Below are 25,593 nucleotides of genomic sequence, written 5' to 3'. Positions count from 1 at the left end.
ACAGTCTGACTGTCATAGTGAAATCTCTTGCGCTGTTTGCGTATATATTATTACTGGCAGGGGCCAGAACTCAAGCGCCCCGCCAGCATCCTAGATTAAATGTGCTTACGTAAAGTGCATGGAGCTATGAGCTCCACGCACTTTACTATAGGAAAAAGCTGCGTAAAACGGGACGCGCCCCGCTGTTGCAGCCTGCCCTGACAGTCACAAGTTAAGTACACAGCTCAAGCTGCTCACAGGTGACTGAGCCTCACACGACGAGTCACGACTGTATTTGGTACCGTATTTCATTTTTATTGGGATCATTGGAATCAGATCTAGTTCCACTGTTACAACTTTAAATATTATTTATGCATTTGCCTTGGTGGGGGCCCTGGGGAGAGGGGGCGGCACCCCCCCCCTATGAAAGCGGCCGCCACTGATGGTGTATGCTTGTCAGTTTGTGTGCTGAGTTGGGGTGGGGGTTCGGGTCTGTATTGGTGCATGGTGTATGCTTGTGAGTTTGTGTGCTGAATTGTGGGTGGGGGGTTCGGGTCTGTATGGGTGCATGGTGTATGCTTGTGGGTTTGTGTGCTGAGTTGGGGGTGGGGGGGTTAGGGTCTGTATGAGTATGTGTGCATGGTGCATGCTTGGTGGCATGGGGCATAGTGTTTGGTTGGGGGATGGGGCCATGGGGCATAGTGTTTGCTTGAGGGGTGGGTGTCTTGGGGCATAGTGTTTGCTTGAGGGGTGGGTGTCTTGGGGCATAGTGTTTGCATGAGGGGTGGGTGTCTTGGGGCATAGTGTTTGCATGAGGGGTGGGTGTCATGGGGCATAGTGTTTGCTTGAGGGTGGGTGACTTGGGGCATAGCATTTGCTTGAGGGGTGGGTGTCTTGGGGCATAGTGTTTTCTTGAGGGGTGGGTGTCTTGGGCATAGTGTTTTCTTGAGGGGTGGGTGTCTTGGGGCATAGTGTTTGCTTGAGGGGTGGGTGTCTTGGGGCATAGTGTTTGTTTGAGGGGTGGGTGTCTTGGGGCATAGTGTTTGCTTGAGGGGTGGGTGTCTTGAGGCATAGTGTTTGCTTGAGGGGTGGGTTTTCTTGAGGGGTGGGCGTATTGGGGCCTAGTATTTGCTTGAGGGGTGGGTGTCTTGGGTCATAGTGTTTGTTTGAGGGGTGGGTGTCTTGGGGCATAGTGTTTGCTTGAGGGGTGGGTGTCTTGGGGCATTGTGTTTGCTTGAGGGGGTGGGTGTCTTGGGGTATAGAGTTTGCTTGAGGGGTGGGTGTCTTGGGGCATAGTGTTTGCTTGAGGGGTGGGTGTCTTGGGGCATTGTGTTTGCTTGAGGGGTGGGTATCATGGGGCACAGTGTTTGGTTGAAGGGTGGGGGCCACGGGGCATAGTGTTTGCTTGAGGGGTGGGTGTCTTGGGGCATAGTGTTTGCATGAGTGGTCGGTGTCTTGGGGCATTGTGTTTGCTTGAGGGGTGGGTGTCTTGGGGCATTGTGTTTGCTTGAGGGGTGGGTGTCATGGGGCACAGTGTTTGGTTGAGGGGTGGGGGCCATGGGGCATAGTGTTTGCTTGAGGTTTGGGTGTCTTGGGGCATAGTGTTTGTTTGAGGGGTGGGTGTCTTGGGGCATTGTGTTTGCATGAGGGGTGGATGTCTTGGGGCATAGTGTTTGCTTGAGGGGTGGGTGTCTTGGGGCATAGTGCTTGCATGAGGGGTGGGTGTCTTGGGGCATAGTGTTTGCATGAGGGGTGGGTGTCTTGGGGCATAGTGTTTTCTTGAGGGGTGGGTTTCATGGGGCATAGTGTTTGGTTGAGGTGTGGGAGCCATGGGGCATAGGGTTTGGTTTAGGGGTGGGGGCTATGGGGCTTAGTGTCGCACTCCAAGAGTGAACCCAAAAATAAAGCTAAAACAGGCACAGTTAGGAGATGTACATCCTTTGCTTTTTGTGGAAACCTGACTCAACAAAGGCCATACTCCCCTTGGGCAATCCAGACAGCAAAGTATAGCAGTCCAAAATAATGGAATGTCCAATCAAGTGTCAATAAAATATATATAATTTAATTAAACAGACGATATGCAAAAACTAAATAGAAATAAATAACAATGGAAAATGTATAGTACAAAATATACGTTTAAAATACAAATAAAAATCATTACACCTCCAAAACCTATTCTTTTTCCATGTGTTTAATAAAAATTGGGGGTTGAAAAAGCCTCCTGCCACGCCATGCCCCACCATGCCAACCGCCCCACCCACATTTACTTTTCGACCCACTATAACCATCATGTAAGGTACTTTCGGCCCTCTGTCAAAGTCAGTTGTGCACCCTGCTCTAGAGTATTGTGAAAATTGTATGGTATATTTGTTGCTTTGTTCTGCATTCTCTTCTCACTCCTCTAGGTCCCTCTAGGGTTACTAGTGTTCTGTACTTTACTTGCTGTCCCCCCACTTTATATCCCTCTCGTGCCTCCCTCCTTAAGCGCCCCTAGTGTGTGATCCCCCCACCCAACTCATGCTTGGACCGCCCCCTCTCTTACTCTCCACCCGCACCCTTTCAGGTTGTTCTCCGTCTCCCCTATCTTCTCTAACTGCTATTCTAATTCCTATCCTATCCCTTTCACTAAGTCTGGTAGGAAGAAGCTCAAAAGGGACATCTTAGTCTCCGACCCAGGCCTCCCTATCACTGATACCTACACCAGTGCTTCCTCCAGACAGACTCTCACTGACATCCTATTTGTCGTTCCCTCTTCCTTCCTATGGAAGCCCCATATGGTCTCTGTTCTCTCTCCTTCTTCATCCTCTCCCATTAATGGTGGCACTCAGTGGAGGTCCTCCTGGCCCCCTTCCACTCCTCCAAGACCATCATTAATATCTATTGAATGGCACCATCTTGGGCCAGGGCCCTGAGCCCAATCTCCTCCTTTTCAATAGATGCTTCCCACATCTTATAAACTTCCTTCCTTCTCCTGCTACTCCTACCTACACCTCTTTGGCTCCTCCGGCACCTTCCTCTACTTCTCTGGCTGTGCTGCCTCTTCCTTCATCAGCCACCTCTTTGGAACCCTCTTCTTCCTCTCTGACTACCCTGTCATCTCCTCCTTTCTCCTCTGCCCACTCCCAGACAGCTCTAACACCTCCGTGGGGCGTATCTCATGCTTGTACCCCCTCCACGGAAGTCTTTCAACTGTGGAAATCTGCTCCACGTCGCTACTCTTAACTCTCGCTCTGCTGTCAAACATTCCTCTGACATTTGCCGACTCCTTGAAGAGCACGATCCGGATGTACTCAATCTCACCGAGACATGGTTCACGACCTGCCCTGTCACCAGTTTTGACACTCTCCTCCCTGATTGCTAAAAGATCTTCTCTGAACCCAAAACCAACCGTCCTGGAGGTGGAATAGCCCTGATCTTCCCAGAGTGGATCCCTGCTTCTGTCATTCCTATGCAGTCCTACACCTCCTTTGAATTCCAGGTCTACAGGCCCACTATCTCTCCTGGCCTGTCTCTTACTGTGGCTACTATCTAAAGGCCGCCTGGCCAGGTCACCTGCTCCCTCTCTGAGTGGGCTGACCTCTCCTCCTCCCTCCTTGCATCTACTTCTCAACTTCTCCTCCTCTGAAACCTCAACATCCACTTGGATGCTTCTAGCCCCTCCTCTGGGCTCTTTTGCAATCTCTGTGACTCTCTCTATTCTTCCCTCTGGCCCAACTCACTCTACAGGGCACACCCTGGATGTTCTGATCTCCTCGGGCATCCCCCTCTCCACCCGTCTCACCACTCCTCTCTCTTGGACAGACCACTTTCTTCTCTCCTCTGACCTATCGCCCTCTATCCCCCAGGTTAAGCCAACCCCAGCACTGCCACCGAACTTCTCGGTCATCCAGCCAATGAAGAATGTATCAGTGGAGGCTTTTGCTGCTACTTTCTCTCCTCCTTCTACTCCTGAGGCTGACTCACACTCAGACACAGCCCTTTCCAACCTTCACCTCTCAATCTCGAACACTCTGGATATATTTATCCCTGTCATGAGTATCCGTTTGAAGTCCACATCCAAGTGCAGCTCTTGGTATGATTCCCACCTCCCTACCCTTAAGTGCAACTGTAAGGTGGCTGAGAGGAAGTGGAGGGCATCAGGTTCATCCTCCGACAAATTGACCTGCCGCCTACTCCAAAGGCAATATAGAGACTGTCTGGTCCAAGAAGAGAGCCTACATCCAAGCCCGCGTCTCTGCGGTCACTAACAACTCAGCTAAACTTTTCAAAGTCTGCAAGGAGCTGGCCAATCCTGCTGCAGTTTCTGCCTCTCTTGTTCCCTCCCAGGTCCTTTGCACGGCTCTGGCCTCTCATTTCACCACTAAAACTCAGGACAGCCTGGAGTCTCTCTCGTCTTCCTCTACCTTCTCTTCCTCTCCCTCTACCATTACAGGCCCCTCGCCAGACGTATCTCCTCCTCCTTTCTCCACCTTCTCCTTTTCACTTCCGACAATGTTTCGAGACAAGTCCGATCTATGGACGTCTTGTCAAAGCAGGTGCTCCCCTGCTCCTCCAGAACCATCATGGACCACATTGATACCCTCGCTCCAGCCTTCAATTATTTCTGCAATCACACTTTTGCCACTGGAACCTTCCGTTCCCCCCTTAAGCACTCCCTTGTGCTCCTCCTCCTTAAAAAGCCCTCTGCCGATCCTTCCTCTCTGGCAAATTACTGCCCGATCTCCATCAATTCTTTCCTGGGCAAACGCCTGGAAAAGTTGCCCATCTCCCAGCTTAATCACCCTACTGAATCTGTTGGTTGTCTCCACGACCACCTGTCTGGCCTCAGAGCAGCCAGAAGCATGGAAACTGCTCTCCTGAACACCCTTGAAGACTTGCTCTCTAATCTCAACTCTAACCTTCCTTCTGTCCTCATTCTCTGTGATTTATCCTCTGCTTTCAATACAGTCAGCCACACCATCCTGCTCAATCATCTCTGTGACAACCTGGGCATTACTGGTCAGACCCTAGCTTGGTTGTCCTACTTTCTCTCTGTTCGACCCCCCCCAGGTCAAACTTGGGTCCTTTCTCTCTACCACCTCTCGCTCTCTATGTGGTGTTCCCTAGGGGTCTAACCTCTCTCCCTGGCTTTTTCAACCACTATCTGGAATCTCTGGCCTACTAGATCTCTACCGTCTGTTCTAACTTTCAGTGTTATGCGGATGACACCCAGCTCTCCTTCAGGTTCCCCTCAGCATCTTCTGCTCTCTCGCTCATATCTGACGGTCTATCAGCAATTCAGGAATTGTATGCCTCCAACGATCTTTACCTTAATGCCAGTAAGACTGTGATCCTTTTCATTGGGACACATGATCCCGCTTTCCCTCTTTCACTCTACCTTAGCCTTCCTGTGAGGCAAAGAACCTTGGTGTCATCTTCGACTATACCCTCTCCTTCTCTCCTCACATCTCTGACATCTCTAAGTAGTCACACTATTAGTTGCACCTCCTCAGAGGTAATCTTCCTTTTCTCACTTTTCCACAGAAACTCACTGTCTCCAGAGCCCTGGTTCTCTCTAGGCTGGACTACTGCAACAGGCCCCTTCTAAATCTGCCTGCCTCTTCTCTTAGCCTTTTGCAACTAATCCAGAACAGGACTGCAAGACTTGTCCTTGGACTCAAGCCCAGGGATCGTATCTCCCCAGCCCTGAAATCTCTCCACTGTCTTCCTGTGGCTACAAGGATCAAGTTCATGACCCTTTGCATTGTCCACAAGGCTTTCTGGGGCCGCGGACCACACTACATTCAACTATGTCTCTCTTCCTAAGCATTTTCCTTCTCAAGCCCTCCGCTCATTCACCTTAAACTTTCTGAGGGTTAGACGTTTCTCCAGGAAAAGAGTATGGGAGGGTTGATGTTTGTCCTTGGCTGGGGCCTCCCAATGGAACAACCTCCCTGCCTCTCTCAAACTTGAGCAGGATCACTTAAGGTTCCGGAAGTAACTCTAGACCTTCCTTTTCGCTTCCACTTTCTCCCTCTCTCTCCCCTGATGCTCCTCCTGTGTGCTGCAATAACTGGTTACCCGGCCACCCACTGAACCTACTGGACCAGGCTCCTGCATGACCAGTTGCCCCTTGCACTGCCTCTGGGCCTCGCAACCACTTAAGTACTTATCTGCAACCCTACAGTCCCCTGACTCCCTGCACCTACCTGGCAGCACTTACCATGTTTCCATCACACTCCACCTTCCTCCCTCCCCTGACACTTCTCCTACCTCCCCCTCGCACGATCTGAATTTGTTTTGTCCCCCTTCTATCTTCCCTTCCTTGTCACGCCTAGAAACACTTCTCTACAGGCACGTTATAAATGACTTATATCAGATCATACCATTACACCTATATGTGGCAAAGCAGTGCTTTTTTGTACACACGCATGTTCACATGTGTTGTTAGCCCAGAACAAACAAACAAATATCTGATACATTCTCAGAAATGCGTCCATGAATGTTAGATAGCAAATATGTTTTATTAATTTTAGCAAGGATATGTATTATATTCAAATATATGTTTACATAGTTGGTGCCATGTGTTCTACTATGCTTCCTTTATGTAGCCTGAATTACTTTCTGAGTCCTATTTGGTGTGGTTGCTGGAGGTGGTAAGCCTGCAATGCAAATATTTGCTATGGCGCATGATTGTGCGAAAGGAAATAGAGCCTGCTTGCAGGGCAAGAATAAGAAGTGATGTAAACATGTTTATCCTACAAAGAGTACTGCTGCTTTGTGCCTGCCGTGAATCTGTAACAAGGACATCTGGTAATGTTTGTCAACATGCAATTTGTATTTGCAATTTTTTTTAGGAACTTTGCTGTTATTTCAAACAAAAATGACAAAGGAGGCAAATAGAGAGAGCAGTTGAAGTCCTAGGATAAGGTGTCTTTACATAAGAGCATTGTGAACTGAATGACGTGAAGGAGTAAGAGCAGAAATATACCAGGCACATGGAATGGAGGGCATAACAATTTGTTTAACATTGAGTGTTTAAGGCCAATATATACATATTACATAGTCTTGAGGGCAGAATACCTGAGAGCTGGGTTGGGTCCAAAGTTTGGTTAGTTGGGTGGGGGCCGGGGTTAGAGAGCTCCTTAAATTGCTTGCTGGTGGGGTTTGAGCCTCGTATTTAAGAGTTCCACTGAAGACGTTGCTTTTGATGAGCAAGGGAGTGCATGTCAGTGAAGTGGGCAAGTCGGGAAAAGGAGCAAAAGTGGAAGAAGACGCATGTGGCGGGTGGGGGACTTTGAGGTTGTGAAGAGAAGGGGAGTGGGATATCAAGAGGGACGATACAGTGAGATGTATTCCGAGAGTTAGTGGGGGGGAGGGCAATACAACGAATGGATTTATTGACAAGTAGCAGGAATTGAAAGAGTGATTTTACATGGAAAGCCATCCAGCATGGTGATATTAGGTGGACATGGAGGAGGACCTTTGCAGGTTGAAAAGGGGGTGCACCTCAAAGTTGAGGATTGTGTTGAGTGAAAATGTGTAGAGGGCTAGAACACAAAGCGGGCTCACACAGTAGACCAGTATAGTGGATTCCATTCAGTGGGACACCATCTGCGCATGTGCCACCGAACGGAATGTGCACCAAAGGGCTGCACAGACAAGCAAAGGTTTCGTTTGGCCAAGTTAGGGCCTGGAAGGTCCCAGGGCCCCCCCTTCTGCCATATTGCCCTATCAATCCATTCTCCCATCAATGCAAAACTATTCCTAAATCCTGGAAGGCACAAAAGCCTGGAACGGCCAAAAAGGGAGATGCCTGATTTGAAAATGCCTTCTCAGATGGAACAAAGCCATGTGAAATCCTGGTGTAAATGCAGGGATATTTTTTCTGGGGTGCAATGATAAGGTCTCTGCTTAACCGGGCAATGGTGGTAACATACCGATCTGCAGACTTGCAAATACCAGGGATGAAAGGGACAATGACGGGGTTGCCTGCTTCCAAAAATGTCACTCAATGGGACAAATAGGTAGAGCACCATATGTAATGCTGGAATTTAGTAGCTCTTCCTGTGCATTTCCGTACCTCCTTGTTCATCCCATCATAACTGAAGCTTTACAACCTTACTGTAAGAGGGGAATGAATAACACCTCTAGCAAAGCCAATAAATCTGTAACATGTTTCTGCAAAGCTCCCACTGGGCAAAAACGACTTACCCTCTACATGTGTAAAGGCCGATCTATTGGGTTGTAACTGCGTATTACTGCCCATTTGCCCTGGAACAGAATTCTCAAGACCTCCGGTTCACAGTGTCTGCCATATTACCAAGCTCTGTCTTCTCTCTGCAGCATTATTTGTGTTATACTTTCTCTGACCAATAAGCAAAATGTATGCTCTTGAAATAAACAATGCCTACTTTGCATACATATCCAGGTCACCCTGCTGTTTGCATTAGACACTGGTGCTTTGTTTCCCCCTGGAAATCGCGTTATATTTGCTCACTGGATAGATTTCAAAGGGTTGAGTTGAGAGAGCTGAGGCTGGACAGTGTTGTGAGAATAAATATGCTTATAACGTTCACTTTTTTTAGAAATAGCGTCATGCATACCAATTCATTTTACTTTAGAATCGCTTATTCAGGTCAATACAATGATGACATGTTCCTTTAATGAAGGTGAGGCTCACCTCGCTCTTACCATTTTTGAAATAAACGTACATGTTTTATATAGAAAAAAAAAAGAAAACATGGTCTAGCGTGATCTACAGAAGTACATGAAGGCTATGGGCAGTGTAAATAAATGCTGTTGAGCCCTAAGCCTAGAATTGATCAGCGGCAGATAGCCATATGCTAGTGCAAAATCAGCTTTTGTTAGTTTGCAGAAAGCAAAACGGTTGTGAGAATTGCTGCTAGACGACATGGTGGGGCATTTCCAGCTCCTGTCTGAGGACAGAGCAGGAGCAGATGCAGTAGCAGACAATGCCTGGTCTCTCCTCTTTACTCCCATGAAAACATGAGCTCTGAATGTCAGGTTTGCCCAGGATCGCATGGTCCTCTTGCTACAGTTCAGGACAGCACACATTCTCTGAAACCATCTTATTGTAATGCCCATCAGACTATGCCTATAATTCAATTAGGAATCTGAGGAATACTGTTCTTCTATCTAGTTCGCCGATAGGAAACGTCTATGAATCAAGTACTTTGCACGTTACCCTAGCAAATACCATGTTCTCAGACAACCTTATTTTATACAGTTTCATTACAACATCAACATGAACTTCCCTGAAAGCCCCTTTCAGGCACTTTCATTGCTTTTTATGGTACAATTGAAGTGCTGTCTACTTCCAAGGGAATATGTTTAATCTTTTGGTTTAGTGATTGCGAAGGCAAATAAGCAGGGAATGAAGATGTGTCCACCTGTTTTAATTAATGGTAGAAAGCACACCTGAGCAACCCACATTACATTTACTAGATATTTCTATATTTTCCGCTTCAGGAACTGATTGGTTTATGATGGTGTTGGCATCGTATCGGCTCAAGACTCAAGTATACAAGTGAGTTGTACTCTAACTATGAAAATCAAGGACAACAATGCAGGTAGAGCCAACTTGCGGCGGTTTGAACCCTGATCAGGATGTTAATTGGGCCTCATTCCGAGGTCGGCGGTAACCCGCTAGTGTTACCGGTGGGTTGCTGACGACCTCGTAACATAGTTTCCGCTGCCTGATATCCCGGTGCCCCTGGGATGTTTCAAGTCCGGCGGCCTGCGATGTCAGGAGGCTAGAACTGTAAGTTCCCATTCCTGTGGAGTCATTTAGAACTCCACGGGGATGGGGACAGGGAAGCACACGGTGCCGGTGTTTCAGTGGAAACCATGCCTGCAGGGGCCCCTGCAGGAATACTCGTAGTCTGGCGGTCCAGAAAGGGTGCCGTTACGTTGCTACCAGCACCCTTATTGCCATAACGCCAGACTTGTAATGAGGCCCAATGTCTTTCTTTAAAAAGATGCAGAATTCATATCTGTTTGCATATACTGTGCATTTGATCCAACTAGGAAATAATATATAGATAGTATTACACCGTGGTATAATGAAGGTATTCAAACACTGTTCTGTGCACCTACTTAACTAGCGTCATTGCAGACAGGAGGCTTTCTTTTGGCAAATTACAATGATGAGTTAGGTAATTTACCTTCATTTTGTTGGATGACGCAAACTCTCAGACAAGCCACTGCACAGTGGGTATAATCCATCTATAGACTATTTGATCTATTTTTAAAAAAACACCCAAGAAGACTTTACAGCCCTGTATCGTATTCTTTATCTGCCTTTGATAGTAGTCACATGCTCATTATTTGGTACATTGCTGGTTCCAATATGGCTGAAGCAACACATTCTTCATATTTTGTCCTCATCAAACATCCAAACATAAGTGCAAAAGAACAATTCCTAACAGCGGTACACATACTTGCCTTGATTCTTTTTTACGGCTTTCTGAATAAGGCGACCAAGGCTTGTAATGGAGCTAACAATATACCTACATGAACATGTAGTGTGGTTTGATGGAGTTGCAATAAGAGGAGAACTGCTTTCTAACGGTAGTTCACACAATTGTTGCAAGATTCAATGGTGGAGGTTATACATACACATTGACTGATCAAGCATTACACAATTTAACTCCAGATATAGACAATAACGTCTCATACCTAAAGAGAAAACAAAGATAACTGTAACTCATGGCAAAGTGGGATTTATCACACCATGTTCACAACAGCAAAGTGATATTTACAAACTATTATGTAAACATGGGTATTTATCTAGAGAAAAACAGGTATTAGCTGGACACATTTCAATGGAACCTAAACAGGAACACACGAAAGGACCTACATTAAGAAACCTACTCAGTCAAATTAATATGAAAGTGGATAAATCCACAATTTTATCGAACTTGGTGGAAGACAAGGGTACATTAACAGGTTCCTATACAAGTGGGGGATGTAATATGTGTTGGCATGCGCTCAACAAGGACAGGGAATTTGCAACCATTGCTCATGATAATATTTATATTAAAGACTTTATTAACTGTGAGAGTGCATATGTGATATATATATATATAAAATCCGGAGTGTATTCTTCAACAAATGATATGTGGGTAGGACCATTAGAGAACTGAAGATACGAAAAGGAGAACCTCACTGTCCAAAAGATTGCTGTACAAAACCACTGGCCCAGCATTGGTAATGAAAACATCAGATGGGTGATAAAGAGGAACTGCACTTTTTTGGAATAGAAAGAACCCAGATTATGGAAAGGGGAAGGGACTTTGAACTCGTTTTATACCAAAGAGAGTCTATCTATCTTCTTCAAAATTAAAGCGCCCAATAGAGGTTCAAACATTGACAATAGTTTCAATATACATTGTATTTGACCTGACTGGGAAATGTATACCATCTTGCACCATGTTATAAATCATGTATTCAAAAAAGTGTGCACATATACTTATGTAACTATTGTCATTCTAGACTGGAAATGTACTTTGCCAGATTAGAATGATGATTTAGGCAATGCTAATCATTCTGGGTCAGATGCCACACACTGTCAGACACTCACCAGCACAGTGGATATAATATAGTGAAGAACTAGAAGTGTCTTTGCTGTGTAAGCAGTGCTTATATTTTGATTAACTTATCAAAGTGTCACAGATGACGCTGGAGTCAGCTGTTTTTTTCAGGGTTCCGCTGGAGTCTCGTGTGCACATGCCTCTCTGGTGGGTATTTGCAGTTTCGATGGGTGTCTCGAGATTGTGCTCATGTAACTACCACACAACTTGGGTAATGAGTCAACAAATTGATCCAAGACTTGCATTGCTTTCATGTCTTCAAAGGTCTGTTGGCTAGCCATCTGTTTAGGAAGTCTCTGGCTCGATAGGGCATTTGTCTGTGTGTTTCCCCCTGTCGCAAGTGTAGAGGCAATGACTCAGCCACATACAAAAAGGTCCCCAATTTGTCCCAACTGTTCCAATATTCCTTGCTTTAAGTCATGTAGGGTGTTCTCCCTTAAGGGTTAAGGGCCTGGAAAGCATGTTGGGCTACTCCCGTTATTAATGGAGTGATGTATCTGATCCATCGGTCTCAGGGCCACCCTCTCAAAGTTAACAAGGAAGGCAGATGGGTCTTCTCTAGTGCCAAGCTTTGGGGAAGATAGTCTGGGGCACTGCTCACTCCTTTCCACCATTAATCCCTGTAAAGCAGCCAAAGTCTCCTGATGTTGATGGCTGATGTGTACCTGGCCTTTCACCAGGGTCAGTATCATGTCTTCCATCTTCAATAGGTTGCAGGCTGGGGTGAGTTGGTTTGGCTGCCATCGTAGGGAAAGCAGTAGTTCTTCGTCTTTGCTTCAGCTCATAGGTTTGTTCGACTGTCTGAAGTTAACATGGTTATGGATGGTCTTTCCCTCTGAGCAGGTGGTCTGACTGGGTAGATTATCTGCTGTAGTCATTTTGACATGCTCTTTGGCTTCCCTTTACATCGGGCATAATCTTAGAGTGTCTAACCCAACTCCTTTCCCCAAATGTCTCTGTCCCAGGGTTCAATGTTGGTGGTTACCCATGATTCCCTTGACTTTGGCTGACCTCTGTGTCAGGGTCTACCTAATCCCACCTCTAGCACAACGTATTAAAGAGATTCTCAAGGGCAGCTGAAGGGTCTTTATTGCAAATTGTGTGGGCCCTAGGGCCATTCCTCTCTCTCTCTCTCTCTCTCTCATCTCTCCTGGTATTTCCCACATAAGCCAGGCACCCATAACCCCAGGTTAGTGCTACTGTTCGGCAACCCCTACTGTCAAGTTCCTGGCTTGCACTACAAATTGTCTCCCTAACCAATGGCTCTCTAAACTACCTCAGAGACTTACTATCTGTGCATACTGTACCCATTGGTTAGTATTCTAGTGGGAGTTTTGGGAAGTGTCTTGCACTTGCTCTGTGATATTCAGGCTAGTTCAATCATGCACCCTCAACTCTTCTTCTCTATTTTTACTACCACCCCTCTAACTCCTCCTTGCAGTGCTCCATCAATCCAATTTTACACTCCTTCTACTCCTTGTCTCCACCCTCTGATGTTTCCACTCATCATAATCCTACTCCTCTACTTCTCTCCCTCTTGATATGATACTCTCCTCCTCCCACGTCTACTCTCCTACTACTACTACTCTTCTCCTGCCACTACTACACTCCTCCTCCCTCTACTACAATCTTCATCCCACTACTGCTCTCCTCTTCTCACTCCAATACTTTACCACTACACCCACTCTGTACAACACACCCTTCTTTCACTCATACAGCCACTTCACAAACACTCCTTACTCACTTCCCAGTTATGCACATTCACACAGTAGTACCCTTGCTGTCACAAAACTAATACCTCAACTTCTCAGCACAACCCAAACCCAACGCTCCCTCGTTCTTCCAGCTAGTCATTTGGTCATCTACCTCCAACGACCTGCCACAAATAGCGCACACATTCTGTTTTCTGCCCCTGCATACATCTCCCTCTGTCCTATTTGGCTAGTTTTCCATAGCCAATCCTGTTCTATCTTCCCCTACCAGGAGGTGGGTATATTACGGAAAGTCATTAGTAGGAGTGTACTCTCCACCCATTTTTTCTGTGCATACTTGCCACAATGGCTAAATGATGGCCCAGGAAAGCGCATGTCCTTGTTCATGTTAGAGGCTGGTGATCGAGCAAGCTTATGGAAGGTAATGCTCCCCTCTGGTTTAAGACCCCCCTCAGGTTAAGACCCTGGTGGTCTAGTGTGGGTACCACCTGCTGTAGTGAGGTACTGTCTGTGCAGGCTGCTGCCTCCTCTGCCACACATGTGTTTAGGTACTTCTCTTGCTGGTCTCTGCATTTCAGTTTCGGGTGGTGGGGCACCAGCTTCTTGGCTGCGGGAGGGCTTCCTTCTGAATTTTGCAGTCCTGTCTTCCATATGTGGTACGCGGTTCATGACTGTCACTGTAGGGCTGCTTTCTCTTCCACGAGGGTAACTTTGGCTCCCATCCTGCTTATCCTCTTGTATTTCTTACTGCCTGCAATGAAAAGAGAAACAGAGGTGAGAATTTGGCTTCTGTGGTATGGTTGTAGAAAAGGGTTTGCAAAGAAACATGCTGGCATGAGGTTTAGGAATATGAATTAGGTCCCTCTCTGTTTCCACCGCCCCCATCATGGTTGTGGAAGTTCTCTCCCTCCCCCTTGTGACAAGGCCCACGTAATGGCCTTGTCACAAATGCAAACCGCATGTGTTTGCTGTAATCATCTTGTGTTAACAGTCTGAAGTGAACACATTGAGTTTGAATGCCATGTCAACAATAAACTAGAGCAAACACCCCCAAAGGTAACATATGCAGCTGCTGGAGCAATGTGTACTCTCAACACATGTATGCAATCACGTGTCACCATGGAAATACGGAAGATGAATACCAATGGTATCGTCAATTACTGACTGTCGGAAGCGGCCAGCAGTGAGGTTCTGAAGTGATTCGCTGGACTGGTGCCGCTTGACGGTCCATTGTCGGATCCTTAGGTCCTTTCTTCTAGCCATCCTTCAGCTTTGGCTATGTGTGAGCCAAGAGCCGAGAGTGGCGGTTGTGGCTGCGAGCAAGCTCAGTGGCGCCGCCTGGGCTTTCAGGCTACCTTGACTGGTGTTTCCAGAGTTGGCCCATCCCCAATCATCCCTTCGGCACCTAGGTCCCATTACCAGGCTTTATACAGTGAGCACCGTTCCAGGTTGAACCTGGCTCAGCCTTTGCGTGAGCCTGTGAGTCTGTTTAGTTGGGCTGTGTGGGAGCCCGGGAGCTGCCGCAGTGGGTAGCTACATTGCCTAAACCTTGTTTCTGTGCCCTGAGTCTGGGAGAGGCACGGGAGCATTTACAGACACAGGAAGAAGTGTGTTGTGCACAGCACAGTAGTATTCTGTGAGGCTCCGTGGCTCTGGGTGAAATCACCAAACGTAGCCAACTGAAGCATAGTTAACTGAAGCTCACTTTTTTGGACAAATATTGGTGTACTGCTCACTTATTGAGGTACTGAGTTTCCTCCTGGATCTTTGGGCTGTGGTGGTGTGGGCTGTGATTACTGTGTGACGGCTTCTGATAGTCCCTATTTCCATTTTTTTTACCTATCATTAGTTGTACCAACTGCCTTAGGGGGTGAACAGGAAACTGTCAGAAAAATTCTCCTTTGATCCTGATTACTCCTAGTGGCAATTGTGGAAAACAGACTGTATTAGGTGGACTTTAACAAGATCGGCTCTGCAGTCTTTTGGGGAAGTGAAAGCGGAGCATTAGAAATCACTTAAAAAGTAGAAGGTCCCCCCGAAGAAAACTTGTGCAGAACAACTATAACTTGTGCAATAAAAAGCCCAAAGCACCTACAGATAGAAATGTGAAAGGGGGTGATAATAATAAATCAAAACAGCAAATGTCAATAGGTAAAGGCACTATTACACATTTATTTTCTGCGCAATCCGTCGGTTGAATCTATTCTGAATACTCTTGAAAAGGAGGCCGTGAATAATCAGAGCACAAGCAATGTGCAAGACAACTCTTCGATATTGATGATTGACAACAAATCCCTATTGGAGCTATGCCTCTCTGCCCAAAGATCTATGACTCCTGCCTTGAGCAGCTCGGCTGTAGATAAAGAGAAAGGAGTGACAGCAAAAGAACTCTTAACTACGACAACTCCAGAGAGGCTATCAATGTCACCAAACTTAGCGATACACTGAGAAACCCCAGAAGCGAAGTCTAACACAGGCTCCTTTTCTGATACTAATACCCTGGTCGAGATTCAATCTACAATGGCCTCTTTGCAGTTTGCACTAAAAATGTTGTTAAAATTGTGTGGCCGTATCCTTGAAAACACAATCAATTGGGCAATATCGAGTACAGTAGAGAAAGAGGCGATTGAGGAAACTGAGAACAATTTGTCTGAAGCCATACAGATGATTAAAGAACCTACCCCGCCGCTGGAGGTTGATCAGAATGTGACTAATAATTCTGAGATTTATTTCTCCCGGAAACAGCAGAGATTAGCTAGAAGGGCAATAACAAGAAAATATCATTTGATGTGCCCTTACTACCCTCTGAGTCTGATCCAGAGATTAAAAACACGAAAAAAATCTAGGAAAAAAGCAGCACGGGCAAAAACGGGAAATTCTGAAAGAGAAGGGCGCCTCACTAGTTGGCTTATTCCAGAGAAAGACAAAGATCTACCCGACGCAGAAGAAATACCATCTGAACCTTGTATCTTGCCAAACGAACAATCAGTAGAAAACATCTCATCTACACCTAACAATGTAAGCCTTATCCCTTACCTTGAGACTATGCAGAAGTCAGTGCATACGAATGACGGGCAGAAGCCAGAAATGAGCACCAACCATATCTGTATAATCAAGAATCTTTACCAAAATAACCATGACGATTGGTTGACACAAACAGAATTCTTGATTAGGCTGCACTCTATTCCACATTTAAGAGTCTTGACATCAGATGACTTTGAATATATTGAACCACTAAATACTCAGAATACGAATGTATCGGCAATTCACTGCAAATTCTTGACCACTGCTAATTTGCTGCGTACATATAAGGTTAACTTATTTGAGGTTGACGTGGAAATTGATGCAGACCCGGGTAAAGAAGATCCAGACTGCCCAAGGAAAGTACTGATTGAACCTAAGATTAAGATCAGTATAACCCAGCTTCCTGCAAGTAATGAGGTCCAACTGGCAGATGTACAAAACATCTTAAAGTGGCTGGCATGATCTCTGCTGGTAGTATTGAAAAAAGACTGAGGGAATTCATTCCTCTCCTGGAACACTAGGGGTTTCAGTCATTTAATTACTCAGAATGGATCGCTGTCATATATAAGTAACTATACATGTATTTGTCTACAAGAGGTATGGTTGACTGGCTCAATTGTATTGAATGGATATACAGTGTTCCAATCCCTTGCTAAAAAAGGCGAAAGTGGAAGACCTTTTGGGGGATTAATAGTGGGCATTCAGCATAATGTCAAATCACAGTGTATATAAACTAAATCAGATGATTTTGTGATTGCGATTCAACTGGTTCTATATATTGAGAATAAGGCTGAGAACATGTTATTGATAAACTTGTATAATCCACCTGGGGATTCCCAAACTGTTATTATTCAAGAGACTCTTCATGACATCATGATCAATTGGACTTTTAACCAGGAGAATAAATCTGTAATGATTGTTGGGGATTTCAAATGTTATATGTCTGGAGCGGTGGGGACTACGAGTAATACAAATTTAAGACCTAAGAGTGTAATGTCCCATAAGAAAGTGGACCCCGAAGGACAGTATTGGTTGAGCTTTTTTGAACTATGGGACATGGAAATAATCAATGGTTGAACATCTAATGATTGTCCCGGTCAGTCTACTTGGGAAAGTGGTGGTTCAAAAAGTATCTTAGATTATATTTTTGTTACTGCAGATATAGCTAGCCGGGTGAAGGATATGAAGGTTTCCAAAAACATCTGGAGCGATCAGACCTCACTTGGGTTAACTCTGAGTGCTGACGATGTAAATTATGCAGTTAAATCCATGGGGGACCTAAGGGTAAATCATGCTGCAACAAGGATTTCCTGGTCAGAGAAAAACATAGACAAAGTGGTAGCTACTCTGTCATTAGACCATTATAAGGATACCAGCCGATTCCATGTCATGTCCATAGATAATATTGAACATTAGATTTATACACTTGCAATTGTGCATGCCACAACTGGTAAGGGAGGTGTGGTAATAGGTCTTACCAAGAGAAACCCGTTTGATTGTGAAGTTAGAGATGTTAAAAGGCAACTCAGAGCAGAAATAAGGAAGGCAAGGAAAACATCTATGTCGATTAAATGCTATCTTTCTGTTTGTAAAATTCTCAAGGGTAAGTTTCAGTCTTGGTTAAGACAAAAAAGTACCTTAAGAAATTAAAACAATTGCAAGAGACAATAAGGTTACTATGTACCAAGAATTCTCGTAACATCTGGGCACTCTTGGGAGAAGTAAGAAGCAATAGGACAAATTCAATTCTTAATCCTATTGGTGCCAATAAATGGGAAAGATTCCTGAAAGATCGCAAAATGCCTAACAACGTTGAGATAATGGTGGCTGATAACATGTTTCATCCTATACCTCCGTTTATAGTAACGGTTGCTACTCTTATTGATAAGATAAATAAGTTAAAATCTTCAAGGGCACCTGGACCTTACGGCCTGGTCAACTTCACATTGAAATACTAAAGATTCTCTTTGAAAAAATTATGCTGGAAGGTAGAATACCCCGTTCTTGTCAAACAGCCACACTTATACCAGTGCACAAGAAGGGTGATAAGAGCGACCCTAGTAATTATAGATTGTTATTGATGTTGGATTGCACTGGCAAGCTCTTTTGCGGGTGTAATCCTTGACAAATTACATGAATGGGTGGATAAAGAAAATATATTCAATTGCTTTCAAAGTGGCTTTAGGAGGTGCGACTCTACGATACACAATCTGATCATCTAGATACCTTGTGTACTGCGGCTAGGAATAAGGGTAATCCTCCCTTGTATGCGTTATACGTAGACTTTAAGGCAGCCTTTGATTTCGTCCGTAGAGATATTCTATGGACCAAATTAGAATCACTCGGCTGCCCACAAGGCATGTTATATTATCTTAGGCACCTCCATCAGTACAACACAGTTTCCCTGAAATTGGAGCATCAAGGGAACATGACTACCCAAATTTAACAAAAAAGAGGAGTCAAGCAGGGCTATGTTATGGCCCAACTCTATACAATCTATTTACGTATGAACTACTGGCTGCAATTAAAAAGGTCCATAATTGCCCCCCTAAAATTGGTGACAAACACTGCCCAATCCTCGCTTACGCGGACGACTTAGTGATATTAGATCGCACCTTTAGTGCCCTGCGGAGATCAGTGGAAGCTTTATGGGTATACTCAAAAAGCAATGGACTAATAATAAATCTGCAGAAAACCCAAGTGATGCTGTTTACAGAGAAAAAAGTAGCACAAACTAGCCTTAAGATTCAGGAGCTGGAGATTTTATATACCCCGAATTACAGAAACTAAGGGTGACTATCTCCAATGCAAGCAGACGAGAATGATCAGGACTGCCCAAATTTCCACACTGGTGTATCATTTTACCATCTCCCATGGCGGTTTTACTGTTTGGGCTGCGCTTGCTGTACCAATAGGTATTAGTCCTGATGATGACCTATGGTCTTGAAGCCCTACAAACAATGATACTTAACTGGCTGCAGGTTGTGGAAGGCAAATATTGGAAAAAGATTCTAGGCCTCCCAACCTGCATAACGATGGCTGTTATTAGGCTCGAATTAGGGTGCACCTCATTAAAATCTCAGATTCTCAAGAAAAGAGCTGAATTGTACCTTTTCATGTTGAGTACCACTGGTAATCAATTAATTGACACCATGAGGAAAGAAATCACCAGACAGACTGGGAAATCACTCCTAAAAAATAAGGTTGATATATACCGGAAAGAAATTGGATGGTATACTCGGGTTGAGGAGTTTACTCAAAGGTCAAGAACTGCGCTATTTAAAAAAGCAGATATTGGTGATTGGCTAGAGAATTATGCCCATTTGGAAAAGCTTAAGAAATACCATTTTGTTACGTATATGTTATATATATATAAAAAGCCACAGTTCTACCTTAATCTAGCGAGAGTAAGGTGCTTTATTTTGCTCCTTAGGGTGAATCATTTACCAGTGCTGGCTGATACAGGCCCAGTAAATCAGATTCCTTATTCGGAACGCTATTGCTGATTATGTAAGAACAATTTAATAGCAGAAACAGGGAAACATGTCTTAATGAACTGCCCTAAATTATTAACAACATATCAAACCTATTACGGTACATTTGTCCATAACAGTGAGTACATAGGAGAATCAGCCTTCTGGTGTAGCAGTATTAATACAAAAAAAAATAATCTTTTTCTTGCAATGTACAATGTATGGTTATTGATTGAGAGTTTACTGGAAATCTCCATTTGAACTGATTTCCTTTTATAGTTGATTCAATGTATTGAGGTCAGAAGGCCTTACATTTTTATTTGTATGTGGAGGCATTCATTGAAGCTGTTAGCCATTGGTTGTCGAAAATCTAAGATTTTAGATTTGTTTTGTTTGTTTAATCTGAGTAAGTACATTTTATACATCTTGTAGGTATGATTTGATCTGGTTTTATTGTTGTCTAATTTTTGAAGATATGTAATGTAAAGTCTATGAAAATGTATTTATTGATGTTATGTTACTTATTGTAAACATTACATTTATTTTGAAATTGATTTAATATTGTAAATGTATATGTCACGTGTAAAGTCTATTTATAGACTATATCACATTAATAATAAATTAAATTAAATAATGTGAAATGCGGAAAACGATTTCCCCTGCAACACATAACAACACAGCATTTCTCTGTTTTTGCTTCATTATACGCATGTGTATCTTATTGTTAGTTCTTTGTATTGCACTAATTTTTAACTTTGTCATATCACTTTCTACATCATGTTGTAACTGCAACTTTGTCAAACATCCACTGCATCATTCGTGGGTTGTGGTTTACATAATTTCTGTAACAATAATGCATGTCCGCATCCATAGACTTTTGTTTCAGCACTTTGTAACAATGAAAGGATGTACCACTATCACGCCCACGTTTATTATAATATCTCTGTGTTAATCTGGGGTGTACTAACTTTAGTATTGTGAATTGGTTTGTGATATGTATTTTCTCTACATATGCCTCTCGAATTGTTCATTAAAAAAACCTGTTTGATTACATTGTTACTTAATTTGTAAATAACTTTGCAAATACATGTTTTCAATATAATTTGTCTATACATATATGTTTTTTTCTAGACTTTTTCAACAGGCCTCTAGTGTGGCTCGCCTTCCCCGATGCATCGTTTATCATTGCCCAGAGCAATGCCAGTGGTTCAGATTAATTCAAAACCTTCCATCCATCACTTTTTTGGTTTAGTTTATCATTATAAGCACATCTGAAAGTTTCAACGGCAGGGATTCATGGGTCCAGGATTGAACCAGAATACACAAATGAAGAAATGGAAGAAGGTAAAGTCAACAACAACAACAGGAAGGCAGTGACACGGAGGACTATTTTCCAGATCCTTAACCAAGTAGATTGGAAGGTGGCTACACTTTGCGTCAATGGCATTGTTGTGAACTGAAGCTCTCATTAAAAGAAGATTTCTGTTGTCATGAAAATGTAACTTGTCAAGCTACTTATCCGAAGATGAGCCACCCCCACAGAGCATAATGCTGCAAAATGACTTCACAGCATCAATCTGTATTTCGGTAGACAGTGAAAATATATATAAAGAAACTAACATACAATCCTATCTCTGCTGACATTTTTCTTAACATCATCAATATACCACTCTACACAATTGTAATTGCTAATTTAATTAAACGGGATGTACCTCCAGTGTTGGGTTACAGTATTACAATATGGGGCAAAGACCATTATATCAATGTAGATAAAAGCTTTGAGGGCATACACATATCTGTCCACATGGATCTGGTGTCTCTAGCATATCAAATGCAGACAGTGTAAATACACAAACATATGGGAAAGAACCCTAGTGGCTTCAGATACATTTCACCTCACATCATCGAGAGACCACCAAAACACTAAACAATAGCTCTAATTCATTGAATGTGGTAGGATGTTTGCATGAGGTGTGCAACAAGTACAGAAAGAAGGCAAAACAGTCCTCTTATCACAGTCTGTTGACTACTCAAATTGGATGCGAAAATCAGCCACCGAAGAGACTGTGTTTCCTGCTGGTCTAGTGCATATGCTGTAAATACACAAACATATGGGAACAGACCATATTGTCTCCATCTAAAGGTCACCTCACATCATTTAGAGGACACCATAAAAAAACACGACACAATAGCACTAGCTAATTAAATATGGCAGATTGTTTAACTGGGGTGTGATATAAATCTGAGAAGATGGCACAGTCTATTGACTATTAAAAGGGAAACAAGCTTCAATGGCATACAGTTATCTGCCATCATAAGCACAGTGCCTCTTGCTGGTGAAAGCCAGGTGGTCGGTATACAACCATCTAAGGAAACAGAGCATGCAGCCACTGCAACAAGTTGGCCATCTTTTTCAAGAGACCCTTAAGCAATATCACTTGCTGGTAGAATTCAGCAGGATGTGACGCCATGTTTCGGGACCAGCAGGGTGTGCTACAAGTTTTTCAAGTGTCGCCATTGCCCATTTGGTTACGGTGTACTCTTGATTAGGTCATGTGATCTTTTGATTACAGTGCACCATATGTTTCTTATTGTTTAATGGCTCCATACGCATCCCTCAATGTGTCCCATTCACAAGCAGCATTATATTATAATATTATGTGTATCACATGTCAAGTGCAGACTGGCCAAATTAAAAAGAACAAAGTAGTGCCCATCAGTATCCTGTCAACCCTAGATGAGAAGTGGGCAATTGCTATAGGTAACAGGAACTTTCACATGTGGTTCAGGGGATATTTGTTCAGATTTTTGTTTTTTTAATGTTTCAGTTGGCGTTATGTTGGCCCTGGTGAAGACGTTTTTATTGCTTCTGTCCGTCGAAACTAGGGGGCTTCCCCTTGCTTATAATATCTGTGCTTCCTTGTAACCTTTAGGTTTCGACTCAGTTCAAAAGAATATTTCTACTAATGAACACTAGTAGGCCATAATGGCTATATGCCTTGTTATATATATTTGTTACATTTATATACCAGTGCCATGAGTGAGTGATGTCAGCGAGAGAATGTTCTTGTGTGGACGGAATGTTTCTGTGTGAATGTAGGTTCTTTCTGAGGCAGTTGGCAGCAGCCTGCCTCCGGATAGGTGCCAGTGAAGTTCTCCCCTGGGGAACTGGTCCCCTTTGGGGCCCAGCCCTCCTACAATTTGGCACTGCCCAGGACTTAGTTGTGGCACCCAAGGAAAGGAAGGCATCCAGAGCTAAGGTGTTATCCCCAATTGCATGCAACTGCTTCCACAAGTGCCAGTGTCAGTAATATTATGGTGCCTCGTATAGCATAGGGAGTTCACAGGCCTCAGTAGTGCCCCCTGGGCTAGTACAATGCAGCCTGTTCTCCGGTTTGGTTTGAAAACAAGTGAGTGATGTACCCAGCCATCCCCTCCCACGTAGCTGCTGTCATGTTTACGTTCACTATATCGGAGATAAAGCAGCGTTACCTCAAACTGCTTTAGAGGAGTCATTGGAGAGTTACCAACTCACCCCAAAGAGGGTTCTGCTGCGTTCTGAAGGGAGCAACCAGGCCCGTTTCTTGGCCCGGACGAGGCGGGCAGCTGCCCGGGGCCCAATTGCCCCGGGGGCGCAATTGCCCCGGTCCCTGCTCCTGGCTGGAGGGGTTCACATGTCTGGGTTTGTGGCGGCGATTGCCGAGGGCAGAGAGTTCGGCAGCGCCGTAGCGGGTGCTGGAGCTGCCTCTTCTGACTGTAATGTCACGTAGTACATATGTACTATGTGACATTACAGAAGTCAGAGCAGGCTCCCAGCCGACCCACTCCCTTCACTTTCGGGCCACTTGGGGTGGGGGTGTGCTGGGGGCATAAAAAGGCGCCTTTCCTGATGGCTGCCCACCTTTGCTGCTGGCTGTATCCTGTGCTCGAGACGGCAGAAACATTTCTTTGCAGCTCGGATTTGTTTGTGTGCACGGTGCACCGCTTCATCAAAAAGAAGGTAGGTGCCATGATTATTTTATTATGCTTTGTTCTTCTAAGTCCTTGACCTCTTCGTTTGTGTTTTCCCTGTTGGAGCCGTACTATGAATGATTGCACTTGTGTGCGTGTACTGAGTGTGTGTTTGTGTCAGCATGAAAGTATGAGAGTGTGTGTTTTCACTGGTCCCCTTTTCTCACTGTGTGCCCCCAAGGTGTCCCAATGTGTGCCCCCACTGTGTGCCAATGTGTGCCCCCACTGGTCCTCTGCCCCACTGGTCCCCTTTTCACACTGTGTGCCCCCACTGGTCCCTGTGTCCCACTGTGTCCCAATGTGTGCCCCCACTGGTCCCCGTGTTGCAATGTGTGCCCCTACTGGTCCCCGTGTCCCAATGTGTGCCCCCACTGGTCCCCATGTCCCAATGTGTGCCCCCACTGGTCCCTGGGTCCCACTGTTGTGCCCCCACGGGAATTCCTAGTGTTTTGCCCTGGGAACCAAATGGGCTAGAAACTGCCCTGGGAGCAACATCCGCATCTGCAGAACGCTGGGTCTGGGGATCTCTTTTGGCCGATCGTGCCTGCAACTTCATCCTTTCTGATGACATCAACCCGGCTGCAAGAGTCTGGTGGAGCCTTCCCAACGTTCGGTATGGCTGTCAGCAAATTTTGAAGAAAGGACTTTTCCTTGTCTTTCGGCGTGATTACGGCATGCGTTGAAGAATGAAGCGTCGCACCGCACCGTCAAGAACAGGTGACTGCGAGGTGTACATGTCAGGACGATGAAGATCTTAACCTTCCCTACCAAAAAAATCTGGATTGAAAGTGGATTGCTACTGGATTTTCCCAAACATTTAAATCCTCTTTAAATCCTCTTTAAATGCAGAAACTCCCATTGTACTCAGTGGATTGCTTTTGGCTTCCTTTTGGCTTCATGCACCCGAAATATGTTAATTAGCAATCCTCAGTGGAATGCAATCCCAAAACAATCCAAGCAATCCAATCCCCAAACAATCCACTAAAAATCCAGAAGCAATCCAATCCCCAAACAATCCACTAAAAATCCACTAGCAATCCAATCCCCAAAAAATCCACTAAAAATCCGCTAGCAATCCAATCCCCAAACAATCCACTAAAAATCCACTAGCAATCCAATCCCCAAACAAGCCACTAAAAATCCAAAAGCAATCCGATCCGCAAACAATCCACTAAAAATCGACAAGCAATCCAGCCCCCAAACAAGCCACTAAAAATCCAAAAGCAATGCAATCCCCAAATACATCCAAAAGCAATGGAGTGCATTTGGCTTCTTTTTGGCTTAATGCGCCCCAAACATGTTCCATTAGAAATCCTTCCTGGTAGAAGCGATGCAATCCCAAAACAATCCTATAAAAATCAAAAACCGATGTTAACTTTAACCCTGAAAAGAAACCCTCCAAAAGTGATTACATAGGGTTTTAGTCATTTGGGTACAATGACATGAAAGTAGAGCAAGGTTAATGGGATATTATCTATTTTTTTTTTTAAACACACAAACACCTGCTTTCTATTCAATTGTATTTATTAAAAGAGGCACAATGAAGATAAACCTGAAACTGTGTACATAACACACAAGCATGACTGTAGCAATCCCAGAACTGGGTGCTTTACAATTTGAGTAAATGTATGGATTAAAAAAAAAACAATACCAGCAAGGGGGTAAAATGCAGACCCAGGCTAAGCCCAGAGAGCAAGGGAGTCAGGTGGGGACCCAGCCCAGTGAGCAATTGTGAAGGAGGTACCCGGACTCAGCCTGGCAAGCAAGAAGTCCGGTGGGGACCCAGAACCAGCCAATGAG

This window comes from Ambystoma mexicanum, chromosome 1p (assembly GCF_040938575.1).
Source record: "Ambystoma mexicanum isolate Mex_15411 chromosome 1p, UKY_AmexF1_1, whole genome shotgun sequence".
NCBI classification, from domain to species: domain Eukaryota; kingdom Metazoa; phylum Chordata; class Amphibia; order Caudata; family Ambystomatidae; genus Ambystoma; species Ambystoma mexicanum.
The sequence above is the reverse complement of the archived record's forward strand: the minus strand, read 5'-3'. Positions refer to the sequence as shown.